This window comes from Bufo gargarizans, chromosome 1 (assembly GCF_014858855.1).
Source record: "Bufo gargarizans isolate SCDJY-AF-19 chromosome 1, ASM1485885v1, whole genome shotgun sequence".
Lineage (NCBI taxonomy): Eukaryota > Metazoa > Chordata > Amphibia > Anura > Bufonidae > Bufo > Bufo gargarizans.
In genome coordinates, this window is record NC_058080.1 from 81,009,387 (window position 1) to 81,022,923 (window position 13,537).

Here is a 13,537-nt window from a genome sequence, read left to right on the forward strand (position 1 = left end):
TGACTTTGGTCAAATAAGGTATGTTTTAGGAGTGGTACTCGTTGTGATCGCTGCAATGGTGTTTCTCTGCTGTTGTTTACAATGTGTGCCCTCCCTTTTTGCCATATGTAAAAATGTGGCCGAAAGAGGGGTACACTCAGCATTCCTCTATACTTCGGTAGAGGTAGAAGAGGTAAACCCAACCCCAACAAAGCATGAGGATTATACTCCTGAAGGGTATATGGAATACCTAAAGGCTTACAAGCAACCCAAGGGAGAACAGAGAAAGAACCATATAGATAAGATATATATATGTTCTAAAGAGAGGATTGATGGGATATAGGTAACTCCATCTTGTCTCTCTTAGTTGACCAGTACATCTGTTTAAGATTACCATCCCCCTTTGGTATGTGAGAAACTTCCTTAGCGGTTTCAAGAACACCCAAACATTCCTAAAAGTTGGAAGTTTCACCTTATAAGGTCATCAGGATTTTAGATGCATAGTGGCCCATGTGTCCATACCTAATTGGTCAAGTGCTGTTACTACTGCATCCTTTATGTTAATGCAGAGCTCATGTGTATGAATACTATAGGTTGTGATAAATGCTAACACATGATTGGATGTAAAGAAAGTTCAACCCCTCCTATATCTACTGATGTTCTTCTGCCATTAAACAGAGTGAATTTGAACAAGGCACATGTTTGTCATTCATTCACCTCCTGGTACCAGAAAGCCTTAATCCAAGCTTGCTGCCGAGATCATTTACAGGGACACTTTGGTAAAGGGGTCCGTATATATAGTGCCCAACAGTATCCTGAGGCCATTGTATGTAATATTGTATCCTGAGGCCATTGTATCTTGAGGGATCACTGTATTCAGCGTGCTGTGAATCCAGTGTCAAAATGCCTAGTAGTAACCTATAGACAGGGGCGTTGCTAGGGTCTCAAAGGATCCGGGGCCCAAGCCCCAATGAATATGGCCCAGTTCTCTAAGGCTACTTTCCCACTGTTCTGGCGGGAAAACAGCCTGCTGGATCCGTGCTACCGCCAGTGCACCGTGCCCCCGGATGTCCGCACTATAATGGGGCGGGCCGGAGGTCCGGCCGCAGCACGGCAAACATGCCAAGAGGCGGCTGGAATAAAACTGCACCATGCTGTAGTTTTTTTCAGCCCATCTCTCTGCATGTTTGCCGTATTGCGGCTGGACCTCCGGCCCGCCCAAATATAGTGAATGGGGCTGGAGCAAACTTCCGGCGGCACAGTGCACTAGCAGTAGCACTGATCCGTCAGGCTGCTCACCCGCGAGAACAGCCTGCTGGAGAAGGCTACCTCTAGTGTGAAAGTATCCTAAGTCAACCCTCTCCGTGCACTCTGCATTTTGCTGTACTCGCTATACAGCAGCACATACCTGTCACATCCGGTGCCTCCAGGTGACGTCTCCTTTGATGTGAATCTTCTCTGTCATCATCTTCTCCACTCGGTCTAGACAACTTCTCTCAGTCAGCCATTGTCTCTTCAGAGTGTGACACACAGACAATATCTAGAAATACTATCCTGAAGAAAAATGAGTGTTGTACAGATAGCCCCCCCCCCCATAGTAATAGTGTCCTCATTAGTAAAACTGCCCCCTACAGTGCCCCAACAATGATAATGCTCCCCAAGAGTACCCCGATTAGTAGAAGAGCCCTCCAGTATTAATAATGCCCTCATAGACCCCTCAGTAGTAATAAGGCCCCCATAGTGCTCTTTGTAGAAAAAAGGCGGATCTATAAGACCCTCCTATAGAGCCCCCAGTAGTAATAAGACCGCCTAATGTCACCTGGATTTTAAATGCCCCCACAGTGCCCCTAGTATTTATATTGCCCCCTCCTGTTATAATGCTCTCCCCTGCAGTGCCCCCTGTAGTTATATTCCTCTGTTTTGTGTCCTCACTAATTATAATTCCTCAGCCCCTCCTCCATACAGTTCCATGTAAATGACACTATTTCCCTCCCTCCTCCATAGAGTCCCATGTAAATAACACCACCCCCTCTCCAGCCACCATCAACATACAGTCCCATGTAAATAACATCACACCATCTCTCCAGCCCCCTCCAATATACCGTCCCATGTAAATAAAATCGCCCCCCCACTAGCCTCCTCCAACATACAGTCCCATGTAAATAACATCACTCCCTCCCCATCCACCATCAATATACAGTCCCATGTAAATAACATCACTCCCTCCCCCAGCCACCATCAATATACAGTCCCATGTAAATAACATCACCCCCTCCCCAGCCTTATCCAACATACTGTCCTATGTAAATCACTCCCTCCCCCAGCCACCATCAATATACAGCCGCCTAAACATTTAGTCCCATGATAACATCCCTCCCTTCAGCCCTAACATACAGTCCCAGTTAAATAACCACAACTCCCAGAATTGCTCTGCCTCTCTCTTTACTTACCTCTCCATATGTAGCAGACATCACCACAGCTTCTTCCGCAGTACTTCTCCTCTTCACTGAGAGCCTCTCCTGCACTGGTTACATAATGGTGACATCATCGCAGGTCCTTCTCAACCCCTGCCTTCTGCACTGATCACGTGACCTGTGATGTCATCACGGGTCCTTCAGATCTTGCAGTGCATTATATTCAATTGTATTGCTGTCCTAAGGATACAATACAGTTGTATCTGCCTGGCAGGCAGTACATTCGGGGCCTGGGACAAAACATCAGGGGCCCAGGCCCCGAATGTTTTAGCCTAGCAACGCCCCTGCCTATAGATTAGGGATGGCCAACGCCCCTGCCTATAGATCAGAGATGGCCAACCTGAGGCTCTCAGATGTTACAAAACTACAACTCCTAGCATGCCCACACTGCCTACAGCTATCAGCCTACAGCAGGGCAGGGTGGGAGTTTTAGTTTTACAACAGCTGGAGAGCTGCAAGTTGGTCATCCCTGCAATAGACATTTCATGCTGCCCATGCCCCATGTCCCTGTTTTCATTAATGAGATTATCCCCAAGTTACTCTCATTATTGTAATCAGATGATTTGCAAATCCATGCAGACAGAAATGGCTGCACGGCATGTTTTTTGTCCGGCTGAATCCCGGCATATACGCCGAGAAGCTCCCAGATCCCCACCGCATCCCATTATAGTCAATGGGGTCTGGCTACAGCAGATGCCGAGAACTCGGTAAGGCGGTTCTCTACCGGAACAATCTGTCGGATTTCTTTGAGGCATGTGTGAAACTAGTCTAAGAAAAGGGGTCAATGTGGGAAACACCAGTGAAGAAAATTGTGAATGCACGGGGAACCCACCACCTTTACAGCTCTTTCTATAACATTGCATTGCTGAGTGTATTTACGGTACGTCGTAATGAGTTGATGAAAGTCAATCACAGATAAAGAAAACACAATCGTGCCAGTAGTACATGCAACTTCACACGCGGAGCAGGTAAATTAATCTAGAACTTCTTGTGACGGACTGAACCATCACTGGGGCTGCTGGAGAAGCCTGAGGGCCAGCCTCCTTCCTAGTGACTACGGACCTAGGATTTTGGAAATCCCCCTTGTTTGGTTGATGGCTCTTGCAGTAGAGCCTGTCACTACAGCTGTTCACTTTCACAATCTAATACCAGCCTGGGAAACACAATGCGAATGCTGATGGACTATCTCGCCAAACTAGAACTGGAAGGGTGACTAACATGGACATCCCCAAGTGGACCTGTAGATGGTTTCACTGGGTCTGCCATCCTTTAACTTGGGGGAGCTATGTGACGACATGGTCATCAGTTTGTTAAATGTGTATTGGTGTTAGATATGTGTAATTATGCTATACTGTTATCAAAAGACTGTGAGCACATCCCCCCATTCAGGCGGCCCGGGACTTACTATTTGAGGCACTCCAGGAAGATCCACAATTTGGGAGAGCACAGGAGTAGAGAAGGGAGGACTTACGTGATTTTAGGGAGTTGGGAGCTCAGAGTGAGGACTTATTTGAAAATTTAAGTTACACAGGAATGGGAGCTGGAACAGGCATACCACAGACTGTTCGACATTGCTCAACAGCATGCCCAAGCAACTACAGATGTCATGGAACTACTAGTCCCAGCTAAAGAGCTGTCATCAGAGTAGGGCACTGTTTACCTCTGCCCAGCACCAATGCACCTCTGAAACTCCAGGGAGCCAGGGCAGGCAGCCCCTCTCCCCGACTGCAGGCCGATGCAGAGGAACTACTAGCCCCAGCTTAAGAGTTGTCAGAGTAAAGCTCCACAGGCCTCTGCATACAGCAATCAGTGACCCTGGAGACTCTCTGCAAGGCCACCAAACTGGCAGTTTATTTCCCAGCAGCAGAGCTGGCAACAGAGCAGAGTGCTGTTAGCCTCTGCCCCCCACCCATAGCCCCCCTGAAGCTTCTGGGAGAGATGGCGGCCAACCCCATTTCCTCGTTGCAAGCTACAGAGGTAGGGGACCTGATAAACGTGTGCTGGGGGAACTCCATATGACAGGTGGAGATGGGACCGAGGTCTCTCCACCAGCCCTACAGGGATGCTGGGAAATCGGCCCAGATCCCCAATGGCAGCCGGAGGTTCAGGGAGTAGGGACAGTCGGTCCTGCTCCCCAGTGGCAGGATGTTTTTCAGGGAAAGGAGACAAACGGTCTCTCTCCCTAGCGGCAGAGGGCGTTCAAGGGAGAAGAGGTAGCTGACCTCTCTCCCCAGTGGCAGATGGAGACCCATGGAGAAGAGGCAGCCGACCTTTCTCCCCAGCGGCAGAGGGCATTCCAGGGAGAAGAGGTAGCCTACCTCCCTCCCCAGTGGCAGATAGAGACCCAGGGAGAAGAGGTAGCCAACCTCTCTCCCCAGTGGCAGAGGGTGTTCCAGGGAGAAGAGGTAGCCGACCTCTCTCTCCAGCGGCAGATGGAGACCCAGGGAGAAGAGGTAGCCGACCTCTCTCTCCAGCGGCAGATGGAGACCCAGGGAGAAGAGGTAGCTGACCTCTCTCCCCAGCGGCAGATGGAGACCCAGGGAGAAGAGGTAGCTGACCTCTCTCCCCAGCGGCAGATGGAGACCCAGGGAGAAGAGGTAGCTGACCTCTCTCCCCAGCAGCAGATGGAGACCCAGAGAGAAGAGGTAGGCAACCTTTCTCCCCAGAGGCAGATGGAGACCCAGGGAGAAGAGGTAGCTGACTTCTCTCCCCAGTGGCAGAGGGTGTTCCAGGGAGAAGAGGTAGCTAACCTCTCCCCCAGTTGGAAGAGGTTTTGGATTTATCGTGTTTGCCTAACACAGGTCCAGACCAGTTGGGGGGTCTGGTACCGGGTTAGTCTACTGTTGTGAGGGGAGAAATGTGACGGACTAAACCGTCACTGGGGCTGCTAGAGAAGCCTGAGGGCCAGCCTCCTTCCTAGCAACTACGGACCTAGGATTTTGGAGATGCCCCTTTTTTGGTTGAACCGGGTGTCCGGGGTACATGAACGGCTGTTGCAGTGGAGCCTGTCCCTACAGCCGTTCACTTTCACAATCTAATACCGGCCTGCAAAACACAATACGAATGCTGATGGACTATCTCGCCAAACCGAATTGGAAGGGTGAATAACATAACATCCCCAAGTGGACCTGTAGAGGGTCTCACCGGGTCTGTCATTCTTTAACTTGGGGGAGCTATGTGATGACATGGTCATCAGTTTGAGTTAAATGTGTATTGGTGTTGGATATGTGTAATTATGTTATACTGTGTATCTTGTTATCAAAAGACTGTTAGCACCCCCCTCCCCCCTTCATTATCTCCCATTGTACTCTGAAAGAGCTCAGGACAATGACATTTTGGCCAGGCTCCTGCTAGGGCTGTCTGGAGCTATTTTAGCAGGTGGACCCCTGTGGTGTGGTCCAGATAGAATGTCTTGGGAGGGGAAGGGGGATGTGATGGGATTACAGTTTCATCTGATAACTTTCTGTATATAACTTTGTGCAGTTGCTCAATAAATCAGACTTTATTTCACCTACACTGAGTCTCGACCAGTGACTGGGGAAACTGAGAGCTACAGATGCAATATCTCCTGAGTAAGGAAGAATACAGAGGCGGGCATGCTCTTCCTGAGTACTGGGGGTCGGTCACACTTCTCATCTGACATTTTAATGACTTTGCTATTAGAGTTTCTATTAACAAATCAACTTTACGCCATCCTTGTTAGTTTTTTCCACCTTCTGCAAACAAGATGTTGATAAACGATGTTCATCAAACAAATGCCGAGTTAAAATAGGTGCAAAATAAATTCTCAGCCTCTGTAAAAGCTGTGAAGACACGAAAGGTGATGTTTAGAAGTTCAGTAAACAAGCCAGGGAGGAATATGTTCCTCCTACATTGGGCCATATGCTTGATGGAAACTGATGCAATATTTCTACGAATATTCAGAGCTATGAAATATTTTCACTTCCAATGACAGCTGAACTGGCGTCAAATATAACGTGAACAAAATTTCCACCCAGGAAACTAGAAAAAGCTATGCAATCGGGGCTTAAAGGTTATCCTTACCAAACAGAGGCATACCTACCATATAGACAGAACAGGCTACTGCTATGGTGCTTTTAATTGCTTCACCTGCTTGCATCACACAGCCACAGCATTTTCTTGTCACTAGGAAATATTGAACTCATGGAAAGCCCCTTTAAAAGGGGGTCTGTCACAAAATATATTCTACAGTTTTCCAACCAGCACCTGGATCTGAATACTTTTGTAATTGCATGTAATTGGATGGCCACTGAGTTATTCAATAAGATGTATTTGTATGGCGCCACCTGCTGTCTGTTCTTTTCCTCAATGAGGTGGACACACTTTCAGTTCCATCCTCTAACTGCTACCAGCTGTATATACTGTTAGAAGCTGATACAGAGCCGCAGCAGAAAGAACACTCCCCCTTGAGCTGTATTAGGGAGCTGTGATAGGGAGACAGCTGCTGCACATAGGACATGCCCCCTGAGATGTGATAGGGAGAGAGTTTTAAGCTTTAATAGAGGAGAGAGCTACAGCCAGAAAGTACAACCCCCCAAGCTATGATAGGAAGAGAGCTGCAGCAGAAAGAACACCCCCTAAGCTTTGATAGGCAGACATATGCAATAGAAAGGATTTGTTTATAGGCTTGGAAAGTATAGTTTGTAATTGGATTGAAAACTGGCTGAAGGACCGTGTCCAGAGAGTTGTGGTCAATGATTCCTATTCAGAATGGTCCCAGGTTATAAGTGGTGTACCCCAAGGTTCAGTGCTGGGCCCTTCATTATTTAATTTATTTATTAATGATATCGAGGACAGGATTAATAGCACAATTTCTATTTTAGCAGATGATACTAAGCTATGTATAACTGTACAGTCTATGGAAGATGTCCATAAACTACAAGCTGACTTGGACACTCTGAGTGATTGGGCATCAATTTGGCAAATGAGGTTCAATGTGGACAAATGTAAAGTATGCATTTTGGTAGTAATAAACTCTGTGCTTCATATGTCCTAGGGGATGTAACACTGGGAGAGTCTCATATAGAGAAGGATTTGGGTGTCCTTGTAGATGGTAGATTAAATAACAGCATACAATGTCAATTAGCTGCTTCTAAGGCCACCATGATATTGTCATGCATTAAACGAGGCATGGACTCGCGGGGCAGGGATGTAATATTACCACTTCACAAAGCGCTGGTGCAGCCTCATCTGGAATATGCAGTTCAGTTCTGGGCACCAGTCCATAGAAAGGACGCTCTGCAGCTGGAAAAAGTACAGAGCGACTAAACTGATAAGGGGCATGGAGGGTCTTAGTTATGAAGAAAGATTAAAATAATTTAATTTATTTAGTCTTGAGAAGAGACGTCTCAGGGGGGACATGACTAACCTATACAAATATATAAATGGGCCATACAAAAAATACGGTGAAAAACTGTTCCATGTAAAATGCGCTCAAAAGACAAGGGGGCACTGCCTCCGACTGGAGAAGGAAAAGTTCAGTCTCCAGAAGCGTCAAAGATTCTTTACTGTAAGAACTGTGAATCTGTGGAATAGACTTCCCCAGGACGTGGTCACAGCTGGAACAGTGGACAGTTTTAAAAACGGTTTATATGAATTCTTAAAAGTAAACAACATTAATGCTTATAAAAACATGTAGAAATCTGAGTCTCACTTCTTTCTGGGATTCGCGCCCCCACCTATCCCCTGGTTGAACTTCATGGACTTATGTCTTTTTTCAACAGTATCAACTATGTAACTATGTAGCAATAATTAAAGGTATATACTGTATATAAGCACTGTATATCAGAAAAACATATTATAGTAAAAAAACTATTTTGTTATTCACCACAAAAGGTACAATATTTTTGTACCTGATGGCCCCCCCAACCCGAACTGACTGTGGCAGGAAGAGGTTAATTCACTTTTTCTTTTAATTAAAAATGTTAAAATATTTAAAAGTAAAAGTATAGCTAAATAAATAAAAAGTCGAAGTAGAATAAAAATAAAGTTATAGATAATTCTTCGTTTTGGAAATAGTATAGCAGACTATGTACAAACACACACACATTCGTTCCCCCTTTTTTCATAAGCATGTACACAAATTATTTTATTTTTCAATTTTTTTTTAAATATAGGTATTCGTTTTAGCTGTTTTCATTTCAGTATAAAATATACAAACACAGACATCCAAATACCTTAACTGAAAAATTTGCCTGATAATTTGCCATTAGGTAAACGCTCTGGTAATGAAGTGGTTAAAGTTAGATGTAGTAGTACTTACTTTTGTCATTTGGCACAACTTATTGTGATACTGTACTGCTATATGCTATCTGTGATTTTACATGTGACTTATCAGTGAGTTATCATCATAATAAAACAATGCAACCTAAAAGAGTAAATATACAAATTTGGCTCTGCTACATCTCAGTTTGTATAAAATATGGCAGAAAAAAACCTCTGTATGAAATTGGCTTATATAGGTATAGTAAGACTATTTGTATATCTGTGGGTGCCCTATGATGGCTCTGTATATCGCCATGTGATATGCTGCATACATGTGCAGTGAGCCCCTGAAGAGCTAGTGCAGAGGATGGGCATGGTAGTGGTTCTGATAAGATGATGTGTCACGGTGTGCGCCTTCAAGCCATTGCTCACTGAGGGTTGGTGCAGTGAAAATGTGGTATCAGGCCAGAAGGATAAAAGTCTCTCTTTACTAAGTGCGCCATAGAAGATGTAATTCATCCAGCAGTCATTTGTACACAAATGTCAGTCATTGTTCCAAATGATGAGGTATGATGGCTGGCAAAGTTGCAGATAATGGAACCTCTGATGTGCTATCTTTCTGATGTCTCACCTTTGAACCTCTGGGTAACAGCTGTAAGCTGGCACTTGGGGCTGTGTGTGTCCAGTTGGTGTAAACACAGGCTGTTTTGAGTTCGCCTGACCTGGATGTGATCTAAGGTGATGGGTGTCTGAGCTGTAGTCCCTCACCTGCAACAAAGTCTGGATTGCTGTGGTTGCTGGTCACTTTGCTGACTGTAATGCTGTAGTTTTGCAGATATCTATAGTTTTTGGGTCCTTCAGTTTCTCTGGAGTAGTGGTCTCACAGATGATGATTGTTCTGTGGTCCCTAAGACCCTCGGAGCAGAAACAATTGGAAATGCTTCCTCATTCTTCACATTCCTAGCTAACATCTCCCCTGGTAGGAAGTAGGGCCAGCCCACTTCTACCAAGAAGGAAGAAATGGGGTGGTTAGCTGCATTCCTAATGCCAACCATACTTCACCTTCCGGTGAAACCAAACATTTGCAGATAACCCCTGTACTGGGCACTGCACATAAGATCTACATGACATCTACAGCTCACATGGCTGTATGTAGCATGCCATATAGTGCACTACTGTATCACTCTATTATTATTATTATTTATTATTAAAGCACCGTTCATTCCATGGCGCTGTACATGTGATACGGGGTGCACATACATAATACAGACAATTGCACTAAGCATGAACAAGACGAGTTACAAACTGGTACAGAAGGAGAGAGGGCCCTGCCTGTGATGGCTTATAATCTACATGGTATGGGAGAAGGACACCGTAGGGGAGGGTAAAGTTGGTCATGGCGGTATAAAGGTAACAGGATCACTGGTTGTAGGATTGTCTGAAGAGGTGGCTTTTAGATTTCTTTTGAAGGATTCCACTGTAGGTGAGAGTCTGATATGTTGGGGTAGCGAGTTCCAGAGTGTGGGAGATGCACGGGAGAAATCTTGGAGACGATTGTGGGAAGCAGTGATAACAGAAGCGGAGAGAAGTAAGATCAGAGATTGCATGTTGGGATCTATTGGGAAAGCAGCTCAGAGATGTAGGGAGGGGACAGGTTGTGGATGGCCTTGTATGTATTTGTTAGTATTTTCAACTGAATTCGCTGGGCAATGGGGAACCAGTGATGGAATTGGCAGAGGGGAGAGGCAGAGGAGTAACAGGGTGACAGGTGGATTAGTCGGGCAGCAGAGTTGAGGATAGATTGGAGGGGTGCGAGAGTGCTATATTGAAGGCCACAGAGGAAAATGTTGCAGTAGTCTAGGTGGGAGCTGATGAGGGCATGTACAAGCATTTTTGCAGACTCAAAGTTGAGTTAAGAGCAGATGTTTTTGAGTTGGAGGCAGCAGGTGGTGGAAAGGGCTTGGATGTGTGGTCGGTAGGAGAGGGCAGAATCCAAGGTCACTCTAAGGCAGCGGACTTGGTTGACCAGGGAGAGTGTGCAGCCATTGATCGTGATATATAGGTTTGGGGGGTTGAGCAAGATGGGTGAAAGATGATGAACTATATTTTATCTATGTTAAGTTTTAGAAAGCGAGAGCAGAAGAAGGAGGATATGGAAGATAGGCATTGTGGAATTCTGGATAGTAATGTGGTGATGTCTGGACCAGAGAGGTAGATTTGTGTGTCATCAGCAGAAAAATGAAACTGACAGCCATGGGACTCTATGAGCTGTCCCAGGCCAAAAGTGTAGATAGAGAAGAGCAGGGGTCCTAGGACAGAGCCTTGCAGGTCACCAACAGAGACGGAATGAGACGAGGAGGTGGTGTGAGAGTGGGAGACGCTAAATACATAGTAACATAGTATATAAGGCCGAAAAAAGACATCTGTCCATTTAGTTCGGCCTGTTATCCTGCAAGTTTATCCAGAGGAAGGCACAAAAAGCCCTGTGAGGTAGAAGCCAATTTTCCCCACCTAAGGGGAAAGAAAGTTTACCCAACTGGATCAACGACCCATCTCTATTCCCTATAGCCTGTAATATTATTACACTCCAGAAATACATCCAGGCCCCTCCTGAACTCTTTTAGTAAACTTACCATTTAGTGTCCGCTCTGTGAGGTATGATGTGATCCAGGAGAGGGCCAGGTCAGTGATACCAAGAGATGAGAGAGTTTGTAACAGAAGGGAGTGGTCGACAGTGTCAAAAGCAGAGGACAGGTCAAGGAGAAGGAGTACAGAGTAATGTTTTTTGGTTTTGGCTGTTAGTAGGTCATTGGTGACTTTGGTAAGGGCAGTCTTAGTTGAGTGGTGGGGTTGGAAGCCAGATTGTAGCCGGTCAAAAAGAATGGACATGTTGCTCAAGTAGCTTTGAGGCATATGGAAGAAGTGATATGAGGCGATAACTGGACAAAGAAGATGAGTAAAGTGAAGGCTTTTTGAGAATGGCTGTAATGGCAGCATGTTTAAAACCAAAGGGGAAGGCACCAGAGTTTGGTGATAGGTTGAAGAAATGAGTTAGAGCTGGTATAAACACTGTGGTGAGGTTAGGGATGAGGTGGGATAGGATTGGGTCATGTGGTGAGATGTGATCTGGAGAGTAGAGTGAAGAGTTTTTCTTCTGTAATGATGGAGAAGCGGGTTTTGGGAGAAGAGGATTATGCAGTTGTGTAGAGGGTATGTGGGGACTGAAGCTTTCTCTGATGTTGACTATCTTTTGTTTGAAGTATGTGGCAAAGTCCTCAGCTGAGATGAGAGGGTGGGGGACGGAGAAGGGAGTTAAAAGTGTTAAAAAGTTGTTTAGGGGTTTGGGACCGGGAAGATATGAGAGATGAGAAGTAGGCCTGTTTTGCATCAGCGAGTGAGGATTTGAAAGTGAGGAGGGCTTGCTTGTATGCAGTAAAGTGATCCTTAGAGTGGGATTTTTTCCATCGCCACTCAGCAGCCCTGGAAGCTTGTCTGAGTTTTTTGGTCAGGTTGGTGTGCCAGAGTTGTCTGTTGATTTTTCGGGTTTTGTTGTGTGTGAGGGGGACAACAATGTGCAGAGCTGTACTTATTGTGGTGTTATATAGGGTGGTGGCAGCATCTGGGTCTTAGAGGGAACAAATGGTAGAGAGTGGCAGAAGAGAGTAGGAAAGCAAGTGAAAGTCAAGATGTTTAGGGTTCCTGCGGTGGTGCATTAGTGTGTGGACCGGGGTAGCAGCAGAAGAGACGAGTGAAGAGAAGGTGAGTAGGTTGTGGTCGGATAGGGGGAGAGGCGAATTAGAAAGGTTAGATAGGAAGCAGAGGCGGGTAAAGATAAGATCCAGAGTGTGACCATCTCTGTTGGTGGGAGTGGAAGACCACTGTGATAGGCCGAAGGAGGAAGAGAGTGATAGGAGTTTGGAGGCGGCCGAGTGGCAGGTGTCAATAAGGATGTTGAAGTCATCCATGATGATAGTGGGGATGTCAGCAGAAAGAAAGTGTAGGAGCCAGGTGTTAAAGTGTTCAAGAAAGATGGTGGCTGTGCCTGGGGGGGCGGTAAATGACAGCTACTTGGAGGTTGGAGGCACTCTATGTAGACACGTAGACGTACAGAAACACTGACTGTCATACTAATACAAAGCAGCTGTCACAATTTGTCACATTTGTTTGCTGCACAATTTTACATCAGGCAGTGACCGGGTCACATCTGCTGCCACTGATAACTCAGCACAATGGGTACATTTCATATTACAATTTTAAAATGTAATTTGCAAAACTCATTTTGTAAAATATATTCATATTTGAGTTTATATTGCAGTTACTTATAGCCTCAGTCACTCTACGCTGGCCAAGCATAGATTGCTTTTTCTGTGAAATATACTTTAAGACGTCTGTCACTGGTGCCCGAGAAAGTTTCACACCAGTTACTCAGTGTAAATGGTTAAATAGTCTGAGTTGATGCAAGTCCCAATACATTAAACATGATAGGATATAACTCCATCTCAATTAACAATGACGGCCTTGTAAACCTGGCGTTGTGAAGTGATAATATGCCGACAGAGCTGCTAGGAGGATAGCATTTCCTACTGAATTATTTCAGGGCTTCAAATGGACGGATGGATGTCTTTTCTCGACATAACAAACTGTTAATATGTTACATTCTTGTTTAACATTACGAGGGCCATTAGAGAATTTGTGAATTGCTTCATAAAGACGACCTGTCAGCTCTCCTGACATTTGCATTCTCCCTGAAATAACACTTCTGGAGCATCTAATCTTATGGCTCCATGTTGTGCCATTCCTTTATTATTCCTGCTAGAAGTTAGAAATGAATTGCTAGCAGTTTGCAATGAAGGCCCAGT